The sequence below is a fragment of the Lissotriton helveticus genome, chromosome 3_1 (assembly GCF_964261635.1).
Source record: "Lissotriton helveticus chromosome 3_1, aLisHel1.1, whole genome shotgun sequence".
NCBI classification, from domain to species: Eukaryota; Metazoa; Chordata; class Amphibia; order Caudata; family Salamandridae; genus Lissotriton; species Lissotriton helveticus.
Genome location: NC_136061.1, coordinates 132,687,029 through 132,696,905, shown reverse-complemented (window position 1 = coordinate 132,696,905; position 9,877 = coordinate 132,687,029).

Below are 9,877 nucleotides of genomic sequence, written 5' to 3'. Positions count from 1 at the left end.
GGAACCTGCATTTAAAGTAACCAAGACTGTATTTACAAGCCTGCTTTTTACAATATATAAAGAACATATATTTTTACAAATACAGTTTGGTGTCATTGTGTGGTGGGTTGGTGGTGATGGTGTAATATTGCAAATGTTTAACCCTATGTGCCCCAGAGATTAGCCTAGACTGCTTGTGCCACACTACCTAGAGGGTAAGCAGAGGTTGTTCTTGAAGGTAACCCTCAGCCCTGACAGGGAAGAGAGAGTCCCTGCTTGTCGCCAGTGCTGCACTGCGCCAACTAGAGACTCCCCCTTCCTACATTGGTGCAGATACTTACCATATACTGTCGCACACATACAAGTCTTCTGTATCTAGTAGTATGAGTCAGTTGCACACATAGTTAAATACCCCAGTGCGATCACATCCAACTAGGGATCCATACAGTTTGTTACATACAGATTTACAGATCAATAGAGTAACTTAGAGAGGCAACCATGTACCAATATACTTATTTATATATCCATTAATACATCCTTCTAGGCACTGACACTAAGTTAGTTATTAATTGGGGAATTGGGACACAAATAACTCCTCCACCAACTCCAGTCAACTAGGCCTTTTATCATGTCTCAGACCTACTCCAGGAGAGCACGTATGTGTACTTGTTCAGGTAGGCTGAGTTCAGATTCAAAACATGTTGCTAAGACTTCAAGTTCTCTTTTATTACATATAAGTGGCTCCTGAGATACGTTGTAAGTAGGCCATAAGACAGGAAGGTATGAGCTTAAAAGGTAGATGCTCCTCAAGTTTGATTCTGTTATATGTACACTACCAGACCCATATTTCCAGTTATAGATGCACTCTCCTATCTATACTGGAACTTACATGCCTACATATAAAAGGATAGAGCCACTAATACATCTACCCACATACTGTTAGAGATACTTAGACATTAGGCTACAACAATATAATAAAATTCCAGTATTTTATTGATAATTAAACAAAAACTCACATTTCGAGATTTCAAAAGGAATCAGGTTAAAAAATTCTACAATCGAAGAATTGACATAATCATAAAAAACAAATTACATATTAATTTTATTATATTGTTGTAGCCTAATTTCCTTTGTACTAATAGTCCTGATATTGATCCGCGATTTCTATGATTGCCTAGATTGTTACATATCAAGCATAGTTTATCCCTGGTCTAGGAATCTGATTCTTGTAGAATACAGGGGGTCCTTGTTACATATACACTAGAGATACTTAGACATGCACTTACTCACACACAGACATACTGCTCTTATGTATCCAACATCATGGGAGGCAGCTTCACACACAGTTAAATATTCCAATAGTAAGTAACACAGCCAGTAATGGATCTATGTAGCCTCTTCCATACAGATTCATGGTGTAAGTAACTGAGGTATTGATGTACCAACATGCTTACTTGCTTATAAAATAACACACCCCCATAGGCGCTGACATAGTTAAGTGTGTCCTGGGAAACTAGCACGCATAAATCATCAATGCAGACAAATAAACCTGCACAGATGTTTGAGGCTTACTACAGTGCAGCATGCATATGCAGTTGTCGTAGTAGACTCCACTCAAAATCAGAATATGTTGCTCAGCGTTCAAGTCCTGTTCTACTACATATAACTCTCTCCTGAGATAGGCTGCATGTAGCCTTTAAGACTGGGAGCTATGAGCTTAAAAGATAAGAAATGCTTTCTAAGTTTGATTGTTATATGCACACTACCAGACCCATACTTCCAGTTATAGATCAAATCTCCAACCTATACTGGAATTGACATACCTACATACAAAAGGAAAGAGCCACTAAAACACCTACTCACACACTGACAGAGACACTTGAACATGCACTGCCACACACATACAGCTCTTATGTATTCAGTAGTATGGGAGGAAGTTGAACACAAATTAAATATCCCTATACTAACTAACAGCCAGTTAGGGATCTATACAGCCGGTTACATGCAAATTTACATATCAAAAGAGTAACTAAGAGAGGCAGCCATGTACTAGCAAACTTATTTACATATCCAATAATACATCCTCAGAGGCACTGACACAGCAAGTTAAGTATGAACTGGGGAACTGGCACAAATAATTCACAAATCCAGGCAACTAGTCGTTTTAACATGCCACAGGCCTGCTCCAGCAGAGCATCTATTTGCACTAACATACTAAAATCAACACTTATGTACTTAATAGTTTGCTTCAAAGTAATTACTTTAATAGTATATTCTGTACGGGTAAATGTATCATTTATTTGTTTTCCAAAAATCCACTTCTATTTAAAAAGAGCATTTACAATGCCTGACAAAAGTCAAACAAGAAGTAGACAGAAAAAACACTACTACCAACCTCAAGCTCCAAAAGAAAATGAGTTGGAGAATGTCTAGAGCAAAAAAAGAGTAGCTGATAAGCGCACTAAGCAGTTTTTGTGAAAAATTTTAGAAAAAGGAAAATGAACGTTAAGTGGTATGTAGAAATGGAATATTATCTTCGGTCAGGATGAAGGAAGGAGTACACGTTTCTGACCGGAGGAAATGTTATAAGAAAACAGGGAGTTTATCAAGAAGACAGAAACAGTTAAAGGAGTTTAGAGCTAAAATGTTTTGACTACAATAATACAGAATTTGCTAAAAAGAAGAAAAGTACTGTTGTATTTAAACAAAAACAACATATTGAGAGCATTGTTGACAAAGCATTTGCGTGGAAGAGGAAAGTATCTTAATATTGAATAGAATGTGGACACTAGACAAAACAGTAGTGTATGAAGAAAAAGGCTTATCAACAGCAGTAATTTTTGCAAGATTTCTGAAGGTGAATGTAGGCATACCTCGAGTACAGAACTTTATTTTCATGAGGAAAGTTATTTACAAGAGAACACACTATTGTATGCAGTTGATTCAGCTTGCCCTTATTAGGAGGTAAAAGATGGTACTCCTTTTGCAAAAGAGGAGATGGTTCTTAGAAATGTAGAGGAAATGGTAGCTGAAGAGGTGCAAGGGAGGCGTAGACAAGCTCCTGCATCCAAGTGGAACTGTAGTCGTATTTGCAGTGTTCTGCAGCAATCAATTGACATACTGAGAGAACTTTTACGTGAATTTCCAGATAGCAGTATCAAGCGAAAAAGTTAAATTTTGCAAGGATTAGATCCATGCCAAGTTAGGGAGTACAGTTATATACAGGGGCATTCACTGGCATGTCGATTAGAGCAAGTGTGCACATGTAGCTTTCATCACTTCAGAATGTTAGCTGTGCATCACTCTAAAATGCAAAATTTGGTTAGGAGACATATGAAAACTCCTGTTTATGTTTAGAAGAGATGAATAAAAGTCTATGGCATGGTAAAGTAGCAGATGAAGGAAAAGTTTGTGAGGATGCTCAGTTTAGTTTTTCTGGTCCTGAACAGGAGTCTTGGGAAAATGAAAATGTGACTACTGGAACTGTAGAAAAAAAGAATGCAGACATTAGTTCTGAAAGTTTTGTAATGAACTTTGCAAAGATTAACAGCATTTATTCAGAGAAACCAAACTGTTTGCAATTTTTGCCGAAACACTTACTACAAAAGACAAACTCATTATGTTGCTTTGTATTTGAAAAGCGAAAGAGAGACCAGTGATAAGTTGCAACAATTTCCTACATAATTCTATGTAGAAGAAATGAAATGAAATGAAAAATTGCACTTGTATAGCGCGTAACTACCCGAAGGCCTCGCAGCAATTTGATTTGAGAAGACTTCAAATGATATGTAACTACTGTTATGATAAGTTGGAGGGAAATGAAATGGCAGCTAGAACAGTCCATAACAAGTTAGAAATAGTTTCAGTCCCACCAACATTTTCAAGATTTAAATGTTTATGAAACAATTCTGATACAATGTATGCATCCATTCCAAGCTATTGTCTGTATGGAGCCAAAGAAATGGAAGTTACCTCCTACTGGGCTCCAGAAAGATCTTAAAGGCAGAGATGTGTACTTGCTATTAGATTGTAAGCAGAATATGAAAACTATAGAGATGCAGAGAAATTTTGAAGAAGCGCTTGTTATTATAGTCAATGGTGTCCCTACCAAGAATAAAAAAATATGGCAAGACTTAATGTAAGAAAGTGCCCTCTTTTTGCCTGGTTGCTCCCACTTTTTGCTAAACTGCTGATGTGCTTTCACTGAGTGTGCTCTGGGTTCCTGCTAAACAGGTACTCTGGGCCTATGTTGTTTCCCTAAAACTGCATTGAAAATCAAACCCAATTGGCACTCTTTGGCCACCGGTCAGTCCCTTGTAAAAGGTACCCTAGGTACTCAGGGCACTGTGGCCAGGGAAGGCCTCTGAGGGCTGCAGCTCTTATTGTGCCACATTTAGAGGCCTTGTACCTTTACTCACACACACTGCCTTTGCAGGCTGCATGTTTTGGTGCAGAACAAAGTAAAGAGTTGACATGGCACACATCCCTGTGTGCCACGCCTACAACCCACTACCCTGGCAAAGATCAGCCACCCCTTTAGCTGGGTGCACTATACCAGTGGTGAGGGTACAGGTGCATGAGCCCTGTACCCCTACAGTGTCTAAGCCAATTCTTAGACATTGTAAGTGCAGTACTGCCATTAAGACTATATGGTGCTGGGAGTTTGTCATTACGAACTCCACAGCACCAAGATGGCTTTACTGAAGACTGAGAAGTTTGGTATCAAACTTCTCAGCACTTTAAACTCACATTGATACCAGTGTGGCATTTAATGAAAATGCACTAAGAGGCATCTTAGAAATGCCCCCTGAAAAACGACCTAACACTAGTGTCCAGGCTGAGTAGCTGCTCGCCAGCTGCCACCACCAGACATGTTTCAGGACCCCTGGGTCGAGAGCCTGCTGCTCTTGGAGGTCTGAAACAATGCACATCCTGGCATGAGGTGCCAAGCCTCCTCCCCCTGGATGGGCAGGGTCCACGAAGGGGAAGCTTCAAAGGCTTGCAGCCTTTGTGAGCTTCCCCAGGCCTGTTGCTGCTTCCAGTAACTGGCCCCCACTGGCTCTGACCCCCACTTTGGGCGGGAAAATCGGCAGGAAAACCAAGTGAGGAAGAGAGGTGTGCCCACCTTTGCCAATCCCACCCCTGAGGTGGGGGAGGCGAGGTGAAGCACAACTCTCAGTCCCCGCCATCTTGTAGATGGGGGCCCTAGCCAACCAGAGTGAGGCATATGTCCCCCTCCCACCGGAGGGTGGTATAATAGGGGGTGTACCCACCCCAAGGAAGGGACCCATTGGTCCTGTTGTGTATTGATTTAGATTCTGTATGCATTTTCCGAATTCATGCCCTTATATAGGTACAATTCACATTGCCCTTATATAGGCATAGAAAACCAGTCCTTATTTAGGCATAGCCCATGCTACCCAAATACAGGCATGGCTACTTCCATCCGTTCATCTACGTCACAGCGATTTCTTGGAAAACCAGACCCTTAAGCCGAAAGGACTTCCCCTAGCCTGGATATTGATTTCTCCAAGAAACTCATTATTATGCATTTACATCTACTCCTTAGGGGTTCATCCATGATGTTCATATGCCCGATTTTTACGTCAATACTGGCATTCCTAAACACCTTCAAGGTATAAATATACCTTCACTTGCTATGGCAAAGCACGGTGTGGTTCGGTGCAGTTCGACTACCTACTTGCACGACGCAGCTCGCTACAGCAAGTGCCGAAGGAAGCCAACTCTCCAGCTGACGCACTGACTAGAAGTGGTCATCCTCTTGCCTAGAATCCAGCTCCAGTTTTTCTGACTCCCCTTGTGGGGTGTTGGGAAATCGAGTCCCGTGAAAGAGATACCAACCTCTCTCATTCTAAAGGTATGGAGCTGATTAGAACCTAGAGACACCTTTGGCAATTCTTGGCAGAACTAAAACTATATCTAGACAACACCTACTTCTTCCCTGGTACTAGACCTAGGTTAGGTACATTGGGATAGGCGTATTTTAGAAGCACCAGTTGAGTATTTTAGCCTGGGTATTTATGGATATATTTTTATATATGCCGTAGCAACAGACAATGCTATTACAGTATTATTGTATTCTACTGTTTACGCTATACACATTATACTTCGCATTCTGTCTAACGATTGTAACAGTTCATATCTCTTGCATGAGAAATAAGACTGCTCAATAAACCCGTTTTATTGAAAACGCCCGTCTCTCTATTTCTATTCAACTCTATAGAAACTAAGCATGCACGATTGACTGAGTAAAATAGTTATCTATTGTCGTTTCCACGACCCTGAAAATATGTTTCGGTTTTAGGGGAAACAACGTTGTCATGTTTATGCGGTTGTCAGAAGCTAATCCCTTCTTGTTTATTCGAGAAATTTTCTAGTGACCTCTGAGCTAGCTGGCACACACACAATTAAGTTTAGTATACTCGATAGAGACATACTGACCTCAGATCTATGTCAAATTTATAGTGTATATTATTCCAATGCGCAGAGCCTATTGGGAATATAGGAACTACACTACAGTCCCAACCTTTTACCTACCTGTAACGCCCCTAAATCGAGTATTAGGGGCTACCTTGAACCTTGCCTCCTCAGACAAGAATCAACTAAGAAGAAGGAACGAAGAAGCTGTGCCAAAGCTAAGACTTGGCCCCAGTCGTACCAGCCTGTGCCCACCTCGAACCTTCGGAAGCAAAATCCCGGTGTGTCCTGCAGTTAGCAACCTCAAGAACACTGAGGACCTGCCGTGCCTTCCACAAGAAAGACTTTGTCTCCAGTGAGCACCTGATTTGCTCACCCACAGACTCTGGGCAAATCTGCAAGTCTGCACCACTCTGCACCCGATGCCCACGGCCCAAGTTTGTGTGGCCCAACACCAAGAGGAAGTCTCCCCGGTGATCCTGACTCTGGTGATCTCTGACCTGCCTTGAAACTCCCAGCGAACACTGCAGCATCTTTCTGGAGGATCCCCCTTATCTCGACCGGAGCTGGTAAGAAAACCCAATGCCTAAAGACACTCCTGCATCCGAAGCCCCACGGCCATGGGTGCCCCAACTGACGGTGTCCCATCATCCCCAGGCATCCCAACTTACCTCTCCAACCAGTGGTACCCTCCAGAAGATTTTCGTCCCTGAGCCTGTAGTCTTTGTTGAAACCGGAGACTCCCCATTGCAAACAACAGGGCTTCCGACACCAAACCAGCACCCTGCACCCAGCCGCCCCTGCACTGCTGTGGGTGTACTTTGTGTGATAAACTGGATACCCCTTTGCCCTGAGCCTCAAACCAGGAGCTTTAATCCCACAACCTTGGGCCTGCTTGTGAGCAGCCACCAACCGGAGGTCCCCTATCCCCCATTGGATAACTTTGTGCCTCAGCATTCTGCACCTGTCCGCCCCAGTGCTGCTGAGGGTGCTTTGAGAGTGCATCCTTGGCCCTGGGGGAACCCAGAGTCTAACCCCAGAATACCAACTCCCATAAACTTGTACTTATCTGCTAACCGATAACTCTATTCCCTCCCATAAGAAGTGTGGAGTTGGAAAATCTATGAAAGCCTATACAATTGTGTTCTAATAACAAAATCACATTTGCTTACCTTTATTCAGGGAATGTATCCAGGTATACTACACTGTGTATGAAAAGTATTCTGCTCAGTCAAATCACCAGTACTACTAAAGTAATTACAAAGCCTATGTACAGTACTACAAAGTATTACATTGCAAGTGATTTAACTGTAACCAAAACAAAGTATACACAACTGCATTCAACGTTACTGTTTACTGCAAAGTATAACCACTTACCTGCACCGACTTGGTTCTAAAAATAAAATAACTTGATAATATTTTTTTATATACAAACAAATTGGTCTGGGTTCAGTAGTTGAGTGTGTGACATCATTTGCTGACTCTGTGCACACTATACATAATTTTGGTATAGTATATACAGAGCCAGTTTCCCACACTTAGTAGATGTTAGTAAAATAAAAAATATATATCTGGTACAAAATAACATTTACTATAAAAATGGAGATGTTTTGCAAGATATTACACATATGGAGGATGACACATTACCATTGAGCGGTCAAATTGAAAGGGTGGATCCATCCAGATCAGAAGAAATGTATGAAGACTGCAGTATTCATCCTTTACATTCTAAAGATATTATTGGTGATGCTATTGATCTCTTTCAAAGCAAAGAATCGAAAGGAGCTCCAATAAGTGTGTGGGAGAAAAGATTAGAAGCTCATTGTTTTCGGCATCTGTTTCCTACTGGAGTAGGTGGTAGGTATGATGACCAGCCTGTACAAATTATCAGCAGCCGAGTACAGGACAACTAGACTTTATTCAGACGACCCTAGATTCCCCCAGTATATGTCTATTTTTTTGATCTACTATTTGAGAGTGACTTGTCTGGTATATCTTATGCAGTAAATCACATTCTTAAAACCTGAGTAAATCTGCAAACTATGTCAGCAGAGGAATTTGTTGACAAAGTTCAAGAAAAAGATGAAAGCCTGGAATATAACTTGATTAATCTGATGGCGTGTCAACGTTGCACCAACGAGTATTGTTATTGTCGCCACGGTGAGCTCAAATTCATGGGCTGACCTTCTTGAATTCTTGCCAGAATCAAACTAAAACATAAAAGACATCAATCTGAATACATCAGGAGAACTTTGCTCATTGGACCATGCAAATGCTTTGCAGATATGTTTACCACAGGTTTTAAGTGATGAGGGCTTTCATCTGCAACAAAAAATTCTCCTCTCTGCGAAATAACTGATTTCTTTGGCGCAGAGTACCAAGCTAGAGGTGCGTCACATATTTACATAGTGTTATGTGTAAAAGATGCCTCGAAGTTTAGAACTGACTCTGATGAGTCTGTCTTGTCTTTCAGACAACAGTATGTGACATGCGCCATCCCAAAAGACACTGCTTACAAGGGTTTGAGACAACCAGTTCTACAATTTCAAAATCATGGATATGGAAAATACTGTTGCCCAAAATACAGATGTAAAGGAAAATTTTCCATGAGATATCGTTTTGGAATCCCACGACCAGTTATCTCAGAAGGATGAACTAACAGCTTTTTGCCTGCCGTAAGACACACCTCGACACGAAAATCACCCAAAAATACACCGTACCTCAGAAGAAGAGAGGCTTCCAGGTATATCAATTACTGCAACACTGGGATTCTGAAGATGTGGAATGCAAATATCAATCTACAATCTGTCTATCGCTGTTGCTCGGTACGTCACTTCATACATTACTAAATCAGAGAAGGCAGAGATGAAAGAGATGTTGAAGAAAATTTCTGCTGAGAAAAATCTTTAAAAATTGTAGTTTACATTTGAAAATGCTTTCCCACTGAGAAATCTGATCCTATGAATGCTCGTACAGGTTTCACTCAGCTGGTTTGTTCTCCAAGTCAAGAGGAATTGTGTGGGTAAGCTTAAGCCTTGTAAACAGTCAAAATAGAGTATTAAAGTATTTTCCAGAAATACAATACTTTGCAGAATTTGATCCGGAGAGTACAGACATTCTGACAAGTAACATGCTGGATACATACTAACCAAGATGGAGTCCTCCTCTTCAAAACGTGTTTCTTTGAAGTACTTCAGCACTATTCATATAGAAATAATGTAATTGAAAACATAGAAGAGGAAAGATATCGAGTACTTGGTTGTGACGGTTGTTTGGTGAGACACAACAAATGGAATCTAATTAACCACTTAAAGCTTAGTTGCTAAACCCCAGAGAGAAGAGAGTTTTTGTACTTAGAAACTTTTGCAGTTGTTCAAACCATGGCGTGCTGTATCAGAATTACTTCAAGATTATGACTCTTATGAAGACTCACTTAACGTTGTAAGATACAGTATTGTGT